Below are 22,374 nucleotides of genomic sequence, written 5' to 3'. Positions count from 1 at the left end.
CTGAGAGCGTGCACCCTGCGCGCTCCCAGCACACATGTCTGGTACTCACGGAAAGGTCCCAATCTCCTCTTTCGATCGGGACCTTTCCCGATCATGTGACCTTAAAAACCCGCCCCACCTCCCGACTTCTGAAATCCTCAAAGGGCCGGGAGGCGTCGGCGCCAAGGGGTTAAGCAAAGGAAGTCTAGTTATTTACAAAACATGTATGGTGACTGGTTTTCATTGAGAATTCTTATGGGATCATTTACATAAACAGTGCCCTCTGAAGAGTGATCTGCAGTGGAAGGTTTTTAAAGTGGTGTTTGACAGGGAGCTGGGAAGTGTTATAACAGTTCCTCAATGAAAAGCCCACACCACTGCACAACAACATGCATTGCACACAGTTACATGGTCGTTGGGGTATGGTCCTATTCACTTGAAAGTCACATTCAGTGGGTGGTACTGCCTGCCAAATGTGACAGGGAGCATAATTATTGCCACACTGCAAAGCAAGGTATAATAAACTTGGCAAGTATAAAACCTCTTCCAAATGAAGGGTTGGTGGCTGAAACACTTGTTTTTCCTGTTCCCAGCAAGTGTAAATTTAGCCTTAGGAAATTGAGTGAAATGGATTTTCAAACCTGTGGACAAGGTTTTGTTTTTTCCCCCCACAGGTTCCTTGATTACTGCAGCTGATCCAAGCTCTGCATGTTCATTGCCTGATTGTCAGCCTAGAAAGAGACATGCTTGACTGTAAAGCTGGCATTCTGTCAGTTCCATAAGAGCCTGTTTGCAAACAGCAGCTTTTCCCCAAAAAAGGAATGCTACCTGGACCAAGATACTTTCTTTATGTCACAGACCAGATAAGGTTTAGTTGAGCAGAAGCTTTGTTTTTTATTTATCCTATTGCATTTGCAGCTGGATTCCTGTGTATAATTTTCATTTAATTGTGCCGCAAATAAAAAGCTTTTTCTGTTTAAAAGAGATCTAGGGTCATACACTTTCATTTCATAGCATCAGCATTGTAATAACAATACAAACAATAATTTTATTTGACAATCCAACATACGCTTACTTGAATAAAAAGTCCACAACATTGTGAGTTCTGTCTGTCTGCTGGTCACGTATTTCCACAACTTCCTGGATTCCCTGCATGCTTTGCCGCTTCTCCTTTGGTATATGTTTAATAAAAATTAACGACTACATATCCAATGTTACCCTGCTGTCTGCAAGCAGTGATCCATGTACTCAGGGCAGCTGTTAGGAACCATGGGGCCCCCTAAAGTCAATCTGACAGGGCCCCCCAAAGAAAACACTGTGTATTATGATTCAGTTATGAATGAACACAGTGATTGACTGGTACCGATTGCTCATTGTGTTCATTTAGAAAAGGAAGGGGCTGGCAGTAGGAAGGAAAGGAAGGAATACGGCAGCACTATGGGGGTGGAGGCACACAGGGGGACCAGGGCAGCAAGGGTAAACATATGGTGCAAAGGGAGAGTGAAGGGTGCGGCGGGGAGGCAATTACTGGAAATGATCCTCTGTATGTCTCTCCTTGCAGCAGTCAAATGCCAGCGGGAGAATAATCCAGCTTTCAGCTGCTGCAGAGAGAGCAATACAGGGGGCCGTCACTTCCTGTTTTGTTGGCTTAAGCCCACCTTTTTAAGAGGCCAGGGGATAACATGCTAACCACTGGCACCTTCTGGGAGATTCCATCTACACTACATACACTTGTGATTTTGAGCTGTGGATCTCTGATGACATCTTGACCGCTGGCTCCCCCTGGTGGATTTGGATCGGATCACTCGGTTTTACTGGCTGAAATACCAATATTCCTGGTGGTGTTTATCAACAGATTCGAGCACTAGATGTCCAACCTCAGATGACCTAATTCCATCAATTATATGCGCAATATTAAGCGCTATCTGGTTAGTGCATTCTACAGCTATATTTACCACCAAAGTCACCATACTATAATCTAATATATTGTCACGATTCATCACCTATCTTGAATATTGTGGAATACTTGTTCCTCCTTTTAAACAGAGACGCTATACAGATATTCATTAAAGATATTATTGAGCCATTTAAGCGCTGCATGTTGTATGATATTTGTATGCTATAGAAGGTTTTTGAGGTGATTACCTTTCATGCCAGCTGCTCCTGCCACATAGATCTAGCGCTCGTTTTTTCATTGTTATTTCAATTAATACAGGGGATCAGTTCCAGTAATCCCCCCACGCACACTATGCCAATCACCCTCCCTGCCCACATCCAATTCACCCAGCTGCCTGAGCCCCCTGCTGGCCTGGGCCCTGTACAGGAGGACTGGTGGTCTCCTGGTGGACTCTGCCTCCTGAAACTCCTCCTCTCAGCACCCCTGTAGTTCAGACGTCAGGCTCTGTGAAATGTGTGACACAACAGTGCCTACTCACAGGACATAGTGAATATATTGCACATTTCAAGGAAGCAAAAATGGGGGATCATCATAAAGTAAACTTACAAACTTTAAGGCTGTTCATATTAAGAAAAGTAGGCTAGAGATAGTTGCAATATTCCACGAATTAATGTGGAAATTAATACGTGATTTTAAATATTGACAATAGAAACATTTTAAAAAATACACTCTTTTTGCTTCTTTATATAACATTTTCTGGGAAGCTTTTCATAATTAATTAACTTAAACCGGCATATATAAACAATTACTGTAATGATAATTGTATATTAATTACACTTGTAGTGGTCAAACATGTCTGTTGGGTATAAATTTTGTTTAGTATAAAAACCAATTTATTTGCAGAACGAAGGAGATAATTCAGCCTGGTTGCAATAATGGAATGTCAGAAGGTATTTCTGATAAAAGGATTATAAAAAGGCAAGGTCACTTTGAAGCATAGTAAGCTATGTGCTGATGACACATATTTCGAAGTAGGATATATATTGTTCAATAATACGCTGCTGGAAAGATCATGCTATCTGTTTTATTAGCTCACAAGAACTGAAAGCTTTGACATTGGTCTAACTGTGGTGGAGTCCTATCAGTATTATATCTTAGAAAGAATTCTTATGACTTGACTTTTAAAAGCCTTGACATATTTACAACAAGCCAATAGTAATGAATTTCCTAGTCCGCTGATCATTACAATTTATATTGATCTAACCTATATTTTTATTTTATGTTTATTTGGTTTGGGCTAGTATAGCTTTTTTGCTTGCAACACATTTTTGTTTATTAACTTATTTTTATTTAATATGTAAATTCCAAAGTCTGATTTTTTTTGTTTTGGACACAGTGGAGTAGGGATAGAACCCCTGACAGTTTTGTACTACACTCTCTGACCCCATTGGAGAAACTTCTTGTCAGATCACACAAAAAATGAAAGATATTGTTGACACAGTACAAGAAGACACTTGTACTTGTACTTGTACAGTACAAGAAGACACTTGTATTTGGTTTGGGCTAGTATAGCTTTTTTGCTTGCAACACATTTTGGTTTATTAACTTATTTTTATTTAATATGTAAATTCCAAAGTCTGATTTTTTTTGTTTTGGACACAGTGGAGTAGGGATAGAACCCCTGACAGTTTTGTACTACACTCTCTGACCCCATTGGAGAAACTTCTTGTCAGATCACACAAAAAATGAAAGATATTGTTGACACAGTACAAGAAGACACAGGCTACATAGGGACAGGATTTGAGGTAAAATCCTGCTAACAGGGTTTAAGGACAGCAATAAAATGTTGACAGAAATATTTCTCTCTTTCTAAAGCCAACTAAAAAAAGTTTGGGCCAAATTGACCTTTAATTTATTGTTAGCATTTGTATGGTTTTCTGATTTACATTAACATCAGCCCCTTCTCCTAAAGCTCACAATCTTATTGTCATTGCCAGTTATATAGTAAAAGGGACAGTTTGGTGGAAGGCCAATTAACTGGTCCCTAACAAGCCCTTAGGCTTTTTTTCCTCTATTTTTACTAAATGATCGACCAGTAAGTCTATTTTTCAACTTCCTTCAACAGATGAAGTTGTCCAGCAAAAGTGGCAATTAGAAGGTTGTGACAAAATATTTACCATTTACAATGGTATGCTTTTTTGCAGTGGCGGACTGACCATTTGGAAACTCGGGCACTGCCCGAGGGCCTGAGGTCAGTAGGAGGCCCCATGAGATGCCCCTGGTACCTGGTACCTTTTTCATAGGCTTTTTTGAGTTTGGGCAAGGACACAGGGGCCCCATGATTCCATATTGCCCAGGGGCCCCATCAGTTGTCATTCCACCCCTGCTTTTATGTAAAACCTTTATCACAAAATGAAAAAAAAAAAAGGGTTGGCTGGAGTTTGGCTTTTATTTGTTAAGCAAGTCCATCTAAATTTGTTAGTGCATATACCACAACCCTCTCCGTGGGCTGGCAATACTTCTGTCCAAGGGTAGTTCCTTTGCTTCTTTATAGAATACAGCACCCTAAGACATGTTACTGGCCAGATCACCAGGAAAAAATAAAGTCTGATGAAATAAAACAAACATAGCCACCACATTTAAGTATTGGCAAGCTACAATATATATATTTTTTTGCTTTTGAGAAACGATAAGCTTTAAAACCTAACCCCCCACCCCCTCCCAGTAACACAGACCTTAAGAACTGTAAAATTAACCCCAAGCACTTAAACTTCTTCAGCTCTTAACCTAGCTCTTATCCTTACCTCTAACAATAAATTACCTCCTGCCATCCCCTACCTACTGTACCTTGTCAGGCACCTAAACTGTGGTCATTGAAAGCTCTGTTCTTACAATGAAAGCAGTAGCTCCAGTTGCAATTAGCAGCACAGATAAATAGTTAAATGGATGTCCCACATCATATAGTCCTGGGTCAAACACATAATAGCTGTGTCAGATTATCATGTAAGTAGCAGTTTAGAGGCTTAGTGTTAAATAGGTGGAATTTGTATTTGAGATGTGAGATCCTTATAAAATGAGTGAAATAAAATAACAAAGTGATATATTTGGCACAGCCTTGCTGGTTACAAACCCTAGTACACTGCTATTAAATAGCAAACAGTAATCAGAGGAGTGTAATCGTTGTTTAGAGTAATGTATTGTTTCATACTTAGTCCTTACCTTTTCCTTACATGATTTGCTGTTAATGCTCCATTTTCAAAGCATGTTTAGTATCTGCAATTTTCATCTTAGGGGTTGATTTACTAAAGACAACTAGACTGTGCACTTTGCAAGGAAAGTTGCACTCTGCAAGGACATTTGCTGCAGAGCTTAGTAAATGAGATGAAGGTTCACTTTGCAAAGAATACACAATCACATGCAAGGAAAATTAAAAAAGAAAATCATTTTTGCTTGAATTGAATGATTGGATATTCTTTGTAAAGTAAAGCTTCATCTCATTCAAAAAGCGCATGCCTTTTCAGAGAGCAACTTTCTTTGCAAAGCATATTTGCCTTTAGTAAATCAATCCCTAAGATGAAAATTGCAGATACTAAAAGTGCTAAGCTCTGGAGGAAATGCCCTTGAAGAGTAAAACTGCACCTGCAAAGTGCACAGTCTATTTGCTTTTTGTAACTCCACCCCTTGTTCTCTTCTTAGTTCATACAGTGCAAAACATAGTAGTACTAGTAGATTAAAATAAAGGAAGACAGTCACAGGCTGCAGATGTATAGAGATTCCCCATTGGCCTTTATTTTTACAAGAATTTCTCACCAGTGCTTACAAATAAATAGGGATTGATTTACTAAAAGTAAATAGACTGTTTGCTCTGCAAGTTGCACTTTGGTCAGGAATATTTCCTAGAGTTTAGTGAATAAGGTGAAGCTCTGCTGACTTCCATCTTCCAATCACATTCAAGCAAACATTGTTTTCTTCGTTTTCCATGCAAAGTGACATTTCACAACATAGAGTCATTAGATAACTGTCATTCTGTGTGGCTGATTTCATCTACAGTAGGTCAGCATATCTTCATGTGACAACAGATGCCATCCCTCTCCCATAAACCAGAAGATGATTATTCACCATGCATATTTGTACAACGATTTTTCATCAGAACATTCTGTAGCCAAATCATGTATGTATGGCCTAACAACCGTAACATCTAAAAGTAATACCTTTTTAAGAAATTGCCTCACCTTAGAGAATGGTTAATGTTTTTGGATAAGGTTGAATTTTCCAGGACAATGAGCATTGTTACACACAAAAAAAGCTGGTTCTGAGGGTTAATAAGCATAGGTTGTTGTGCAATGTGGGCAAACATATTCATGAACCAATCTAATAGAAAATGGATAGGTTGATGAACTATGGAGCTACAAAATGTGTTAGTGAAAGATATGGAAAAAAAAACTTTTAACTGGTTGGAGCCCTTGATTAAATGGTCACCATGCTAGGAAGCATTGATAAATAATGGTGGTGAAGCGCTAATATATAAATCTATTGATATATATATATATATATATATATATATACACATAGTGCTAGATGCGTGATATTTCAAGTGATAAGTGCAAAAACACGGTCCTAACACAAGGACCTATATAAAGTGCAAAAACACACATGTGCAAAAAACGTCCATGCAGGAGTAGTAAATATATGTGCTTCAGTTGTCACTCCACAAATATATTTCTGTGCTTGTGCTACACAGAGGTGGATTGATATCCATAAATGGCCAGATTGCCCTTTCACCTCCTTACCACGACCCCTCAGGGCCACAACGCTTTGTACAGCAACACACTCCACACCATGCGGCTTTACATGAACCCGGCTCTAATGGCTCCTCAGTTGTAATTCTCCCTTCTAATGGCAGTCACCGCAGCATAAACTCTTAGGTATACTTCATTTATACCCAAGCCATATAGGAGTAAACAAAAGAGACCTCCATAGTGCAACTCTTATTTATTTCTTATCAGAAAAAACACCAAATGAACACTCACAGTATGCTGGTTCCAAAAGAGCAGTTTCCCATGTGCTATGGGTGTATTGCAGTCAATGAGAGTTCCAAGATGGCGCCGACCGGAAGTGCGTCACTACGCACAGGATGATCCTGAGGCAGTCACGTGGTAAAATCGTGACGTAACTTATCACTTGAAATATCACGCATCTAGAACTTCACCACCATTATTTATCAATACTATTGTTATAGGAATAGGTGCTAGCTGCTTGTGTATATATTAATAATACCTAATTTGTTGAGCGCTGGAGGATTATATATCTTTATTCCATGCTAGGGAGCAGCCTTTCCACTTTTATTGTGTTGGGCAAGCTCACCCAGAAGAGGCATCCTGAAAACTCCAGCCCACTAAAGCAGCACACATTCTTCTTGTGTTGGAATATGTTCTATAAGACCCTACCAATTAAATTGGGACTCAATCAGTTGACAATAGGCTTCTCTAAGCAGCTATATAATCACAAGATACTGTGTGTATATATAATAACATGACCCGGAGCTGCTGTATCACAATGTGCCATTCTGAGTTGCTATACAATGCTGGTATATGATAATATGACACTTTAGGCTGGTATGTAATAGTGTGGAACAGAGCTGGTATGCAATAATGTGATGTAACACTCTCTGACGGTATAAAATAATGTATTCTGGGCTGATATAAACTAATATGACATTCTGAGCTGGTATACAATAATGTGATGTAACACTCTTAGATGGTATAAAATAATGTATTCTGGGCTGATATAAACTAATATGACATTCTGACCTGGCATACAATAATGCAACACCAATGTGGCACTCTGACCTAGTAGATAGCTGGTATAAAAAAATTTGGTGTATCCAGTGGGGTTGATTTACTAAAGGCAAATAAGCTGCTCACTTTGCAAATGCAGTTGCACTCTGAAGGGATTTATGCCCCCAGCTTAGTGAATGCAGTGAAGCTCTACTGAGTTCCATCATCCAATCATGTTCAAGTAAAATTGTATTTTATTTTAAGTTTTGTCTTGAAAGCAGTTGGGTCTTCTTTGTAAAACAAAGCTTCACCACATTCAATAAGCTCTTTTGAGCTTCTCCTGAAAATGAACAGTGTATTTGCCTTTAGTAAATTACCCCATTATGAATTGTACCTGGTGGTTCACAAACATTTCAAAAACACCCTTTTTGCAGCAGCAGCACATTTAGAGTGCCACTCCACCTTTCCCTTAAGAGTCTATTACTTTCTTGTGTATGATTAAATCCCCACCTTTGCAAAAATAATATTCCACATTTAGACTTCAAGCTGTTCTAGGCACACCTGAATGATATCACCCTTTTGTGCAAGCTCTGCTCCTGTGTCATATGAATTTTTCAGGAAAACTACCTATATAATATGCTATCTGAGGCAGCATGCAGTCTGTTTTGTATGCATAACTTCTTTTCAACTGTACAGACACCTAACAAAAGAAGGGAGAGATAGTTTTACATTTCCTGAACAAAAGGATCTTTCCATTCTTTCTCAACATCCCCAGCACCCCTATACCCCTAAAATTCTCTTGTTGAAATAACCACAAATGTCTAACGCTAGATAGAAGAGGAGAACACAATAAGAAAAATTAGATTACAATCTGCAAATGCAGATACGGGGTGTTGCCCCCTTTAACCTTACTGCCCTGAACTTGGACCCACGCGTATTATTATGGTAAATACAGCTCTGGGTGTTTTCAGAGATTAATGGAAATAACCTTATCCTTCCAAATATTTTACCTAGATGCAGACCTATAATCTGTAAAAAATGCAATAATTTTACAGTGTGTGTCTACCTCAACAGATGGCGTTTAGCATATGCAGATGTAACCTCTCTTATAAAATACCTTGCACTACATCTGTACAATTACAGCTACAAAATGTAGGCATGAAAAATACCTTGCAATTCGTACACCTGTTTGTTGACTTAAACAAAGTGAGTACATTTTCCAACAAAACTGCAGAGCAAATTAAATCTTGTCTTTTTATATACACAGTCCCTAGGAGGGGATTTTCTTCTTAAATCTTAAAATGAATTCACACAAAATCCTTAATGTCATTTCAGATCTTAGAGTTTAGTCGTTTTTGTGAACGCTGTTGAAAAACAAAAAGCTTCATATGATTATGAAACTAAACATTAGCAGGGAAACCAATAAATATGTTGTTATAGATGCATTAAAACTCGGTAGGGCATAGCTTTAATTGTCATGAAAAACTTCTCATTAAGTGTTTGGCCTTGTGCCTCTCTGCATGCAGCAAGCGTATTATAATGACCATCTTAAAGCACTCCCTGTCGTCATCCTGGAGTTCTCATTCTATAACCCTGCTGTGAGCTCACTGTATAATATTAAAATTTTTGCAAACTTTGGAGTTTTTTAAATAGATATTGCTATGCAGTTTGAGTACAGTAATTATTTTGTTTTGTATACTTTTAAGAATGTTGAAAGAAACAGCTGACCTAATAAGCACTTGAAATCGCATTATGCGTTATAATTTTGTTTAAACTATATAACCATGATGTTGATTATCATTTATCATGGCTAAATGAACCATAATAAGTTTGCATTTTTTAAACGGAATATTTTTAATCAGCTAAAGACAGCAATGAAGGCAAAGTCTGATTGCGATGATGTTTTATGATTTTATAATCAAGGTTTATTTTTAAAGTATATGTAAACCCATTCACTAAAATATATTTCATTTATCAATATTTTTAAAACTGTAGCTTTCATTGAATAATACCTGGTGATCTTGACATGAAGTTCCTTGTTCAGGTTTACTTTTTTTTAGGGTGACAAGCTCTGTGTCCTGGTTCTGCTCCATTATCACACTGTCACATTGACCTCCAATGGAAATTACCATGGCTGTTTTACCACTCATTAGAATTGCATGGACCACTTTTTTCATCAATAGACAATAAAGAAGCTGCAGGAGATCAGAAGTATTGAGAAGTAATAAGGAACAAAAATACATGCTTTATTCAAATCATTTATAATGCACGGTGTTTTATCAAATTAAATTTAATTTGTTTTGGTTTTTTACATCTGCTATAGTGTAAGGTATTCATATGTAAGTGTTGACCTCTTCATATTCCTGCTGGAATAAAAATCTCCCTGAATGGATGTTTATTTATCCAGTGGATAGGAACTGTTTAATGGTGCATGTGGTGCTAGCCTTACTTTATCAATAAAGAGCAGCAGAACTTTTCTAATTGATGTTTTAGTGGTTAACTCTCATTCTCAGTAACTGCTTTCTGTACGCACATAGCTTCTGGATTGTTTAGCTCATGCAGTACTTTGAAACTGTATATGGAAACCTTAAATGGTACATCAGAGTTGGATTTCAATTTTGTTCTTCCAGTGTTTTTAAAATGTTATTTCGCCTTTCTAATGATTACAGTTCTTTGCAGCCAAGTTCCCATCACTGTCAGTAAATAGCATAGAGTGTGTAGTGTGCATCCTTGTTTCTTTCCTATTATTTTTGATTGCTTTAATAACAGAGAAATGTTATTGGAATAAACAAAGGAGTGCCTGTCTCCTGCTTGAAATCTTCCTTGCCAATGTCCAGACCTATGTAACCTTTTAACAATGTACATTTTGAAGTGGGAAGCGGTATCATTTATAGTAAGCAACCCGATACAAAGTTATAGTTTCTTTGTAGGAGAGTGGAAAATGTAAAAAAATCATTGAAAGATTCAAAGGTGCAGTGCCTACCTAGGCAATATGTTATGTTTTTTTGCCCTTACATTACCATATGATGCTTAATCTATCAATCCCTTGACGTCGACATAACACAAATATGTGGCCTCACAGAACTGGGAATTTTTCCGTGGGGCCGCATATTTGCGTACCTGTCTTTGTGTTGGGAGCACATCACACAGCCCACTCACAGCACAAAGACTGGGGTGTCACTGAGAGCCCCAGGTCCCGTTTTTTATTGATCAGAACCCCGTACTCCTGATTCCAGGTCACATGATTGCTGTGATTGCCTCTGATTGGCTATCACCGTGACCAGTCACTGTACAGACCCCACCCCTTTTTTTTCTCTGTGAATGGAGGAGAGAGATACATTGTATCTCTCTCTCTCATTGCTTAGAGAAAAAAAAACATGTTTGTTAAAAAAATGATCAATAAAGATATTAAAATAGAATAAAACATAAAGAAAAATTACCTAGATCAAGGTTTGATCTAGTTCAGCGCCAGGGTTAGTGTTTAGGTCAAGGTCATAGGTTAAAGGTCATGGTCAAAGGTCAGGATTTTTTTTTTAAATTGGTATCAGTATCAGTTAGTGTCAGTGTGTTTTAGGTAAAAAAACAAAAAAAAACCAAAATGCGCACTATTGTTTCTGGGCTGTAGTGCAGGTACCCACAACAAATAACATACACATATATGGTATTACTGTGCTCGTCAAGAGCTGGAAAATTTATTTTGGGTTGTTCTTTGGTGGTAGGTTATAGTAGTAACAAGAAGCACACAGCTAAATTTTAAAAAAATATTTATTTTTTTACTATTTTGTGCCAGATTTCCTTTGATAATAAAAAAAAATCAGGAGATATCCATTATCATTTACCACCAAATGAAAGCCCAATTTGTCCTGAAAAAAAAAAGGTATAATTCACCTGGAAATACAAAGTGGTTGTGATGATATGTACAGTTTCACTAACACACGTCAAAGTTGCAAAATTGTGTTTAGGCATTGTTTTACCCTTAAGCTTGAAGGGGTTAATGACAAATGGCTGGTACTGATCAGAAATAGAACAAATAAATCCATTATTGTATAAATCAAATCAAATGTATAACATTTGGGATATTTTAAGTGAAGCATGCCATAAGTAACTTGCTACAGTCTCTCATGCTTCTAAAGCACACAGTGGGGTTGGTTAACTAAAGGTAAATAGATTATTCACTTCTATCTAGAAAATCCACACTGAAAGTTGCATTTTGAAAGAGAAGTTGTCCCAGAACATATTGAAAAAGGTGAAGCTTTGTTGACTACTGACTTCCATCATTCAATCATGTGCAAGCATATTTTTTTTTCCTTGCACCGTCATTGGATATTCTCTTAAATCGGAACCATGAACAGCCTATCAGCCCCAGTGAATTAATGATTGCATGACATGTCATAATATAACAGTAAGGAGACATTAACAACACATAACTACAATTCACATATGATTTTTGACCATTTCTTCATGCAAGATTCCTTCTGTTGCAAATGTTTGTGGGTTTCCTTCCATAATATGCCCATTGCAAAATCCCTCTACATCATTACAATGGAAATCAAATCAGGGCTTTACAAGCTAGTCCATAACCCTTTATTTCTTCTTTCTGATTATTCCTTGGTGGATTTGCTAGTGTGATTTAGATCATTATAGTGATGAAAGACTCATTTCTATTTCATTTTCAACTTTTGGATGGGTGAGGATTGATTAACTAAAGACAAACAGGCTGTTCACTTTGCAAATAAACTTTCAATTAGCAAGGGAGTTTTCTCTTAACTTTGTGAATATGATAAAACATTCAAATAACTAATGACATGCAAAGAAAATAAAAAAGAGAACTTAATTTTATTCACTAAGCTAAAGGAAAATGAATTTTAGTAAATCAACCTTCGTGGCCTCATATTCTCATTAAGCATACTTTGAAATAATGCAGAATGTATAGTTGATGCAATGTTTTTTTATTTGCTAAAGGTAAATAGGCTTTTCACTTTGCAAGGGAAGTTGCACAATGCAAGAGAATTTTCCACAGAACTTAATGAATTTGATGAAATTTCACTATGTAAAGAACACCCAAACACGTGTAAGGGATGTAAAAAAAAAAACCCAGGATATTTGCTTGCACATGATTGGATTGTGGAAGTCAGCAGAGATTTCTCTATTCCCTTGCAAAGTGCAACTTCTCCTGTTAAGTGAACAGTCCATTGTCTTTAGTAAATCAGTTCTAATGACTGCAAGCTGCTCAGGCCTTGAAGCGGCAAAGCACCCTAGAACAAAACCTTTCCACCACTATGTTTCACAGCTGTTTTCAAGGTCTTCTCCTGAAAATACTCTGTGGCAAAAAATGTCTGATGTTAATGTTAACAAACAATTTCAGCACATTGTTCCATAAGGTGTGGTCTTTTTCTGTATATTCAATGGCAAACTGTTATCTTACTTTAATGTGATTTTTGGACAGAAAGCATTTTTATTTACACACCTACATGAATGAAATTGGTGTAATTATAGATGCATGTAATTTATCCCCAACAGTTTCAAGAATTACCTGAATACCTCACAATGAAATTTTTAGGTTTTTTGAAACTTCTTTTGTCTAGATGGTCTTTTAAAGTGTATGTATTGTCATGTTTTTAGTTTTGGGTAGCAAAGGACAGGATTAGAATCCCTGTTATGTTTTTTGTTGTATGTTGCCATAGTGAGTAGATACCCTCTCTATTTGTTTTGTAACTATTGTCACTGAGCCATAAAGTAAAAGGAGATCCACAATGTTAACATTGTCACCAAAACAATATGAGGGTAAATTTTCACCTGGATACACCTGTTCCAGTGACACCTGTCTAAGAAGGAACTACCCTCACTTTGTGGAGATTTTCTGTCACTTCCTGTTGTGTCCCTAGGACATATATATTTGGACACAGGCAAAATTTTAGCTTTTTTCAGGTATTTACCAAAACATATTCAAGATATAGTTATATAATGGATATGGGCTAAAAGTGCACACTCTCAGGTTTAATTTGAGGGTATGTACATCTAAACTGGACAATGGGTTTAGGAATTACAGCTCTTACGAGTAGCCATCCCCCTTTTTCAATGGACCAAAAATAATTGAACAATTGAATCAAAAGCTGTTTAATGGCCAGGTGTGGGCTACTTCTTCATAAATTAGGCAAGTAAAAGGTCTGGTGTTGATTCTAAGTGTGGTATTTGCATTTGGAATCTATTGCTGTGAACCAACATCATGCGTTCAAAGGAGCTGTCCATGCAAGTGAAATAGGCCATTGTAAGGCTTCAAATATGAAACAAATCCATCAGAGAGACAGCAGCAACATTAGGAGTGGTCAAATCAACAGTTTAGTACATTCTGAGGAAATAAGAACACACTGGTGAGCTCAGCAAAATAAAAAGGAATTGAAGTCAACAGTGGTGGATGATCGCAGGATCTTCTCTATGGTAAAGAAAAACCCATTCACAACATCCAGACAAGTGAAGGACACTCTCCAGGAGGGCGTATCATTGTCAAAGTCTACAATCAACAGAAGACTTCATGAGACCAAATATAGAGGGTTTACCATAAGGTGAAAACCATTCATAAGCTTTAAGAATAGAAAAGCCAGATTAGACTTTCCCAAAAAACATCTAAAAAAGCCAGACCAGTTCTGGAAAAGCATTCTTTGGACGGATGACACTACGATTAATCTGTACCAGAATGATGGGAAGAAAAAAGTGTGGAGAAGGCTTGGAACAGTTCATGCTCCAAAGCACACAACATCATCTGTAAAACATGATGGAGGCAGTGTGATGGCATGGGCATGCATGGCTTCCAGTGGCACTGGGTTATTGGTGTTTATTGATGATGTGACAGAAGACAGAAGCAGCTGGATGAATTCTGCAGTGTTTAGAGATATACTGTCAGCCCAGATTCAGCCAAATGCAGCAAAGTTGATTGAATGGCGCTTCACAGTACAGATGGACAATGATCCAAAATACACTGCAAAAGCAACCCAGGAGCTTTTGAAGGCAAAGAAGAGGAATATTCTGCAATGGCCGAGCTAATCACCTGATCTCAATCCAATTGAGCATGCATTTCACTTGCTGAAGGCAAAACTAAAATCAGAACAATCCACAAACAAAAAACAACTGAAGACAGCTGCAGTTAGAACCTGGCAAAGCATCAGAAAGGAGGAAACACCGTCTTTGGTAATGTCCATGGGTTCCAGACTTCAGGCAATCATTGCAAGTAAAGGATTCTCAACAAAATATTAAAAATGAACATTTTATTTATGATTATATTAATTTGTTCAATTACATTTGAGCCCCTGAAAATGGAGGGACAGTGTATAAAAATGGTTGCAGTACCTACAATTTGTACTTGATATTTCAATTCAAACCCTTGAATTAAAGCGGAAAGTCTACACTTCAAATTGATTGGATTGTTTTATTTTAATTTATTCTGGTGGCATACAGAACCAAAAGTATGAAAATTGTCATGTGTCCAAATATATATGGACCTAACTGTATACACTATATTGCAAAAAGGATTGGGACGCCTGCCTTACACGCACATGAACATTAATGACATCCCAGTCTTAGTTTGTAGGGTTCAATATTGAGTTGGCCCACCCTTTGCAGCTATAACAGCTTCAACTCTTCTGGAAAGGCTGTCCACAAGGTTTAGGAGTGTGTCTATAGGAATGTTTGACCATTCTTCCAGAAGAGCATTTGTGAGGTCAGGCACTAATTCATCTCAAAGGTGTTCTATCGGGTTGAGGTCAAGACTTCCACAATCCAATCATGTGCAAGCAAATATTCTGGGGTTTTTTTTTACATCCCTTACACGTGTTTGGGTGTTCTTTACATAGTGAAATCTCATCAAATTCATTAAGTTCTGTGGAAAATTCTCTTGCATTGTGCAACTTCCCTTGCAGAGTGAAAAGCCTATTTAACTTTAACAAATAAAAAAACACCCTAAACTCACTCATCCATGTCTTTATGGACCTTGCTTTGTACACTGGTGCGTTGTCACGTTGGAACAGGAAGAGACCATCCCCAAACTGTTCCCACAAAGTTGGAAGCATGAAATTGTCCAAAATATCTTGGTATGCTGACGCCTTAAGAGTTCCCTTCACTGGAACTAAGGGGCCAAGCCCAACCCCTGAAAAACAATCCCACACCACAATTTCACCCTCCACCAAACTTTACACTTGGTACAATGCAGTCAGTAAAGTACCATTCTCCTGACCAATGCTAAACCCAGACATGTCCATCAGATTGCCATACAGAGAAGCATGATTCGTCACTCCAGAGAACACATCTCCACTGCTCTAGAGTCCAGTGGTGGCGTGCTTTACACCACTGAATATGCCGCTTTGCATTGCACTTGGTGATGTAAGGCTTGGATGCAGCTGTGGCCATGGTAACCCATTCCATGAAGCTCTTTATGCACTGTTGTTGTGCTAATCTGAGGGCCACATGAAGTTTGGAGGTTTTTAGCTATTCGCTCTGTAGACAGTTGGTGACTTCTGCTCACTGTGAGCTTCAGCACGTGCTGTCATTTTATGTGGCCTACCACTTCATGGCTGACTTTCTGTTGTTCCCATTTGCTTCCACTTTGTTATAATAACACTAACAGCTGACAGTGGAATATTTAGTAGCAAATAAATTTCACGGATGGACTTATTGCACAGGTGGCAACCTATCACGGTACCATGCTTGAATTCACTGAGCTCCTGAGAGTGACCCATTCTTTCAAAAATGTTTGTATAAGCATTCTGCGTGTCTAGTTGCTTGATTTTATTGACCTGTGGCCATGGAGGTGATTGGAACACCTTGGAGGGATATCCCAATACATATATCCAAGACAGCCTAAATTTTCCTGGGAATTGACAAATATAAGTCTAGGATGGAGCTTAATGGAATCTGATGCCACTCTTCATACAAAAATTGTTCCAGTTCTCGCAGAGATATCGGAGGTGGAAAATAAGCTTGAACCTTGTTCTCCAAAACTGACCATAGTTGATTTATGATATTGAACTATGGCACCCAAGGAAGAAGCAAAACTTTGTCAGCATACTCGTCAAGCCAAGATTTGACAGCACCAGCACAGCATTATCATTTTGGTCTTCGGGAAACAATGTCTGCACCATGGAGTGCACATGAGCGACCAAAATTTGTCCATAGTCACTGGTAGTGACTCTACCTTTCAAGGTGATGATGGGGTCTTCAGAATACCAAGATATGGCTGCCCAAACCAAGATTGGTTGGCACAAGACAGTCCTGGTCATAAGCTTGGGATGGTGTTTGCCACACATAAACACGTCCGGTGGTTGGGAACTGTGTGAAGCTGTCATCGGGCCATATTACAGGGCCATATTACAGTCTTCCATTGATCTATAGTCCATGATTTATGGGTGTTGGACAGCTTTCTCCTCTACTGGGCATTAATATTGATCACTAGTGGTTTGGCAATTGCAGCTCACCCATGAATGATTTGCTTATGGAGTTCCCTCCACACAGTTTTTGTGGACATGGGCTTTGGAATACTGGGATTGAGCTGCAGTCACTTTTTCAGCAGTTGTTTTCTTATTTCGGGTCACAATCCTGCACAATTTCCTTTTGTCTCTTTCAATTAGTTGACCATGTTGACTGTGCTTATGCTTATCAGGTGACGTTTTCCCGGAAACTGTATATGCTGTCATAAATTTTAAAACTTTACCTTGCGACACCACAAATACATTGACAACTTCAGTCACAGAGGCACCAGCTAAGCGGGCACCAACAATTTGCCCTCTTTGAAACTCATTAAGCATTGACATGACTCTATATTACTAGCAGCGCATGCATTGAATGATAAAAATGAGGCTTCCCACCTGTTAGCTAGGTGTCTCATCACACAGCAAAAGCAAAAGATTGTTACACCACTTCCAATTTTAACTTACTTAACATATTGGCACTTTCACACCTGCAAATCATGTAGTGTTCACATATTTTTGTCCAACCCCTATACTTACACTTATAACACTTAGGTGCCTATTTCTAAAAGATTTGCTTCATAAATGTCTGAAACATTCATGCAAAATGATTTAAAATTCACCATAGGTTTTTGAATAGATTAACTCCTGTATCATCTGTTCTATCTAGTAGCCAAAATGTTGAGTACTTTTCTAAAATACCTCAAGTAGAAAATATACCACATTTTGACCATGAGATGGAGCTGGTGATACAAGAGTTAATTTATTTAAAAACTATCACATTTTGTTCAGTTTATGAGAATGTTTATGACATTTGTGCAATGAATGTTTTAGAAATAGACACCTTAAACTAACATGTTATTATTTTACAAATTAGATACTCACACTGTAGGACTTATGACCCAGCTCACAGTAAAATATTACCCATGTCCACTTTTGTAAGATACAGAGCTTGGGAATTAACCCTATAATATGTTTATTGTATGGCATCCGAATTTATTAATGCCTTCATGATGTAAGTTAACACAAATTCTAATGTCTAAACACAGTTTTGCAACTTTGACATGTGTTAGTAAAACTTTACCTAAGATCGTAACTGTGAATCTGTGTATCCAGGCTTTCATTTGGTGGTAAATAGTATTGGATATCTTGTGATTTTTTAATATCAAGGAAAACTAGCACAAAATAGTAACTTTTTTTTAATTTAGCTGTAACTTTCTTGATAATACTATAGCCTACTGCCAAAGTACAACCCAAAATAAATTCTTCTGATGACTGCAGCAATACCACATTTGTGTAAATTATTTGTTGTTTGTAGCAGGGCTCAGAAAAAATAGCGTGCATTTTGCTTTTTTTATCCTACCTAAAACACACTGACATTGATACTAATTTAAAAAAAAATGCCCTACTTAAAATACACTAACCTTGACCTTTAACTCTGATCATGATCTTTGATCTTAATCCCACCACTCCATCCCCCACAGCTTTTCCTCCCGTACCACTATCCCCTCCCTCCTAGACTGTAAGCTCCCAGGAGCAGGGCCCTCGAACCCCTCGTGTATCACACTGTATTGTTATTGTACTGTCTCGTGTATTGTCTCCCATTCTAATGTACAGCACTGAGCGAACTATTGGCACTATATAAATACTGTATAATAATAATAATCTTCACCCTAACCTGGACTCTGACCTAGACCAAACCCTGATCTAGAAATTATTTTTGTTTATGTTTTATTATTTTTTTACACACACTTTTGTTTACACTTGTTTACACGTTTCTCTTTTATCAAGGAGAAAATGATACAATGTATCTTTTTCTTTATTCGAAAGGAAAAAAAACACAGGGACAAGCTATACAGTAACTGATCACTGTGATAGCCAATCAGAGGCTATCACAGCAATCAGGTGATCAGGAACTGGGTCACCTGCTTCCCTGATCATTAGTAGACGATTGGGTCTCCTAGTGCACTTCCAGCATAAATACAAGTATGCATATATGCAGCCCCAAAGGTTTAAAGCCCACTTTTGTGGTGCTGCATTTGTGAGAAAACTCAATGGGAAGGGATTAATGACAGCTTTTCAAGAAAAATGACGTTATTATATTGCACACTCAGTGAATGATCGGTATACATTTTTGTATACCATTTTTCTAAGCACCTATTACATTTAAAATCTATTTCAATACGCAGTGTATACAGTACAGGAAATAAGAGCAACTAAATGAGTTTGGTATTTTCTAATTTGACTTTGATATCTGATTGACTGTTATAAATGACTATATATTGCATATCATCATTGCACTGTTTTTTTTTTACTTTCCTACAATTACCTATGAGACAGGATAGTGCGATATTTGTACTTTCTTTTTGAATGTTTGTCTGTCAACAGAGATGAATACAGAGGCCCATGAACATTTCCATCCCACAAGATACTCCAGTCTCTTGAGATTTCCCAGTGTCTATGTTATGATCATTTCTGAAGCCCTCACAGTGAGACTGTCGCACAATGTGAAATTGTTTAAATTATTTATAACTTTCAACAATCTTGTCTCATACATGACCACTGTAACCCTACAGGAGTATTATATTTAGCAAGACGTTTCTTCACAAAATACATTAGGATAACATTTATATGTATTTTTCTTCAGATGCAATGGCTGTTTTAAAATATATAGTGCCATTTTTTAAAACTGGCAATTACCAACGGTATCAGCGAGAATTTAATTTATTTCCTTCTAATTAGTAAAAGCAAAGAGATCTGGAATATTAATGCTAATATTCAATGCAACTGTCCAAAAGGGACTCAGTACATGAAAAAAAAATCTGAACATTACCCTAATGATTGTGCTCCTTGTTATCACTGAGAGGATTAAAACTGTAAAACAAAAGTAAAGCTTTCTATTCAGCATGATGGTATTCTCATTAGTAATGTCCATCTTCTGTGAAAGGTCCTCGTAAACTCCATAATGAACACCATGTTAAAAATGTTTCAAGTTTAAAGAGTCACAGATGAATTGGTGCAAACATATATACTATGGGGATAGAGGAGAATGTGGTCATGATTAAAATGAAGTAAATGTGATTAGTGACATTCTCTTGCTTGCAGCATTTTTATTTTCCGTAGGAGTAAAGCTGTGTAAAAACCCATTGTGTTAAAGTACTTTGTTAGTCGTGTTTCTGTTTGCCAAAGACACATTAAATAGAACATTTTAAGCATGTTGTATCCATTGTTTAATTTACAAGTATTTGATAAGTTCTTTTGGAGCAGCAAATTTGCTTCTTGTACATACTGTATCTACATTTTTATCAGAAATGGTTTGACTGATTTGATAAGCCTTTTTTTTTTAATCATGACCCTATTAGAAAGCAATTTGGGCATGACTACAAGAGTCTCCACCTCTATTGATTATGTACATATCAAGGGACATTCACTCTTTGTCCATGCTGTCTCCTATGGTAGTGCTCTTATTGATTAAGTGGTGAAGTTTTCTTGCTACGAATAAACAGTTACCTATTTTCCAGTTAAAATGAGTCAATGTTTTCTTGCTACAGATTCATTTCAATCAGCGTAAGAGAGGAGCCATGAGCAATGTTCCTGACTTTGACAAGCTGGTGTTATCATGATCAAGTCTTGTGCTTTGATTTCAACCAGTGGCCAACAGCTTTGTATAATCAAAACGAGGGAGGGTATTTTTAGAACTATCGTAAACGGTAAGTGCTCTAACCTTTTTATTTTCTAGTTTTGGTATATGATAACATAAATGTGGATGTGTAAGGGCTCATGTACACGGGGCATTGGAAAACTCTTCTGAACGATGGAAACTGACAGCTGGAAAATGTAGGTTAAAAAACGTCAGTTTAGCTGCGTTTGCATACCGCGTTTATGCGCATTTGCGTTTAGAAGCGTTTTTAAAAGATAACCTCAGGAGACCTTCCCAAATGCCCAAATGCACTGAAAAATAGTATAAAATTAACTATTTCAGACATTTTGAGAGAAATAGAGAGAGCAGAAGCAAAGAGAGCAGTATGTGTTGAGATTACCTGTCTTTTCTGGTTGTATTTACTATGGATTCCATCATGAACATAATGCAGCACGTTCTATCATTTTTTCCTTCACGTGAAACCTGGAACTGACTGCACTGGTGTACTGGGTCCATTTGTGTACCTGGAAAACACTTTGCATACATTTCTGATGATGAAAATAGGCTCTGGACAGCATCTGGACATGGAACAGTTAAAAAAATGCTTCTAAACGCAAATGCTTATAAACGCGGTTAACCAGGCTTACACGCATTTACAAGCGCTTGGCATTTGAAACGCCAGTAAAATCTACTCCTGAATGCCAGTTTGGTGCATTCCAAAAAAACGACTGTAAACTCAACTGCCTGTAAACAACTGTAAACGACTATGTGTACATGGACACATAGGAAAACATTAGGGAGAGTTCAGGGGCTGCTAAAAAAAATGCAGAAAAGCTCCTGAATGTCAGTTTATCAGTTGCAGTGTACATGAGCCCTAACCATTACAATACAATACCACAATAGCCATACATAGGTCATGTATTAGCAATTAAAGACTTGGCAGGTTCATATGATAGTTTACAAATTAACAATATGATATAAAAAGGTTGGAACATATTTTTGTCAGATGAAAAAGTTAGTCCATCTGCTGCCACCTTTAAAAGAGCTGTTTAAAGTAACCCTGTATTGGGAACAATAAAGAGTCTTCCATTACTAACCCCCTACTTAAAGTACTAACTGCCTGGCTGCGTTTGACTTCATAACATTCAGATATTCTGAACCTTAACAAGTGTGCATATCAGAAATGTCAAAGTGAAATAATTCTAATTTGCATATTGCATAGTTCCAGGTAAGTGACTCTGAATGTACTGAAGCTACTGGATCTTTAAAGTTTCCTCTGCACAGTGGATAGATTCTAAACAGTTTTTACAACTTTCTATGGTAGCTGACTTTAGTCCAAGGCCTAGACTTGCTCATTGACTCTTTTTCTTGAATTCCATGTATTTGAAAACAAATAGGTGACAAATAGGTCACACCCTCTTCACCAGTTTTTGATTTTTTTGTCTGTCACCACATCACAAACAGAAGTACTATCAATTGTGAGGATATTAAAAAGGGAAATTATATATATATATATTTTAAATTGGTTTAGACCTACAGGGATATGGAGAGGTTCATATAAACAATTATTTTTCTATTATGCAACAATGTAGAGCCGTAGAAAAATGTCTGCTGCTAGAAGCACTA

At 37.4% G+C, this 22,374-nt stretch overlaps 1 protein-coding gene across 10 annotated transcripts in view; it reads left to right on the top strand.

Moving 5' to 3' along the window:
- Positions 1–22,374, top strand: part of LINGO2 (leucine rich repeat and Ig domain containing 2) — a 2,046,252-nt gene that overhangs the window by 1,305,190 nt on the left and 718,688 nt on the right. For all 10 annotated transcript variants that reach the window (XM_089678067.1, XM_089678065.1, XM_089678066.1 and 7 more), the window contains one exon: positions 20,660–20,818. The gene's annotated coding sequence lies outside the window, so the exon portion shown is untranslated. The remainder of the gene's footprint in view (positions 1–20,659; positions 20,819–22,374) is intronic.

This window comes from Staurois parvus, unplaced genomic scaffold (genome assembly GCF_062004578.1).
Source record: "Staurois parvus isolate SC_StPar_1 unplaced genomic scaffold, SC_StPar_1.0 ptg000198l, whole genome shotgun sequence".
Lineage (NCBI taxonomy): Eukaryota > Metazoa > Chordata > Amphibia > Anura > Ranidae > Staurois > Staurois parvus.
Note: the sequence above shows the minus strand (reverse complement) of the source record. Positions and strands in the feature narration are given on the sequence as shown.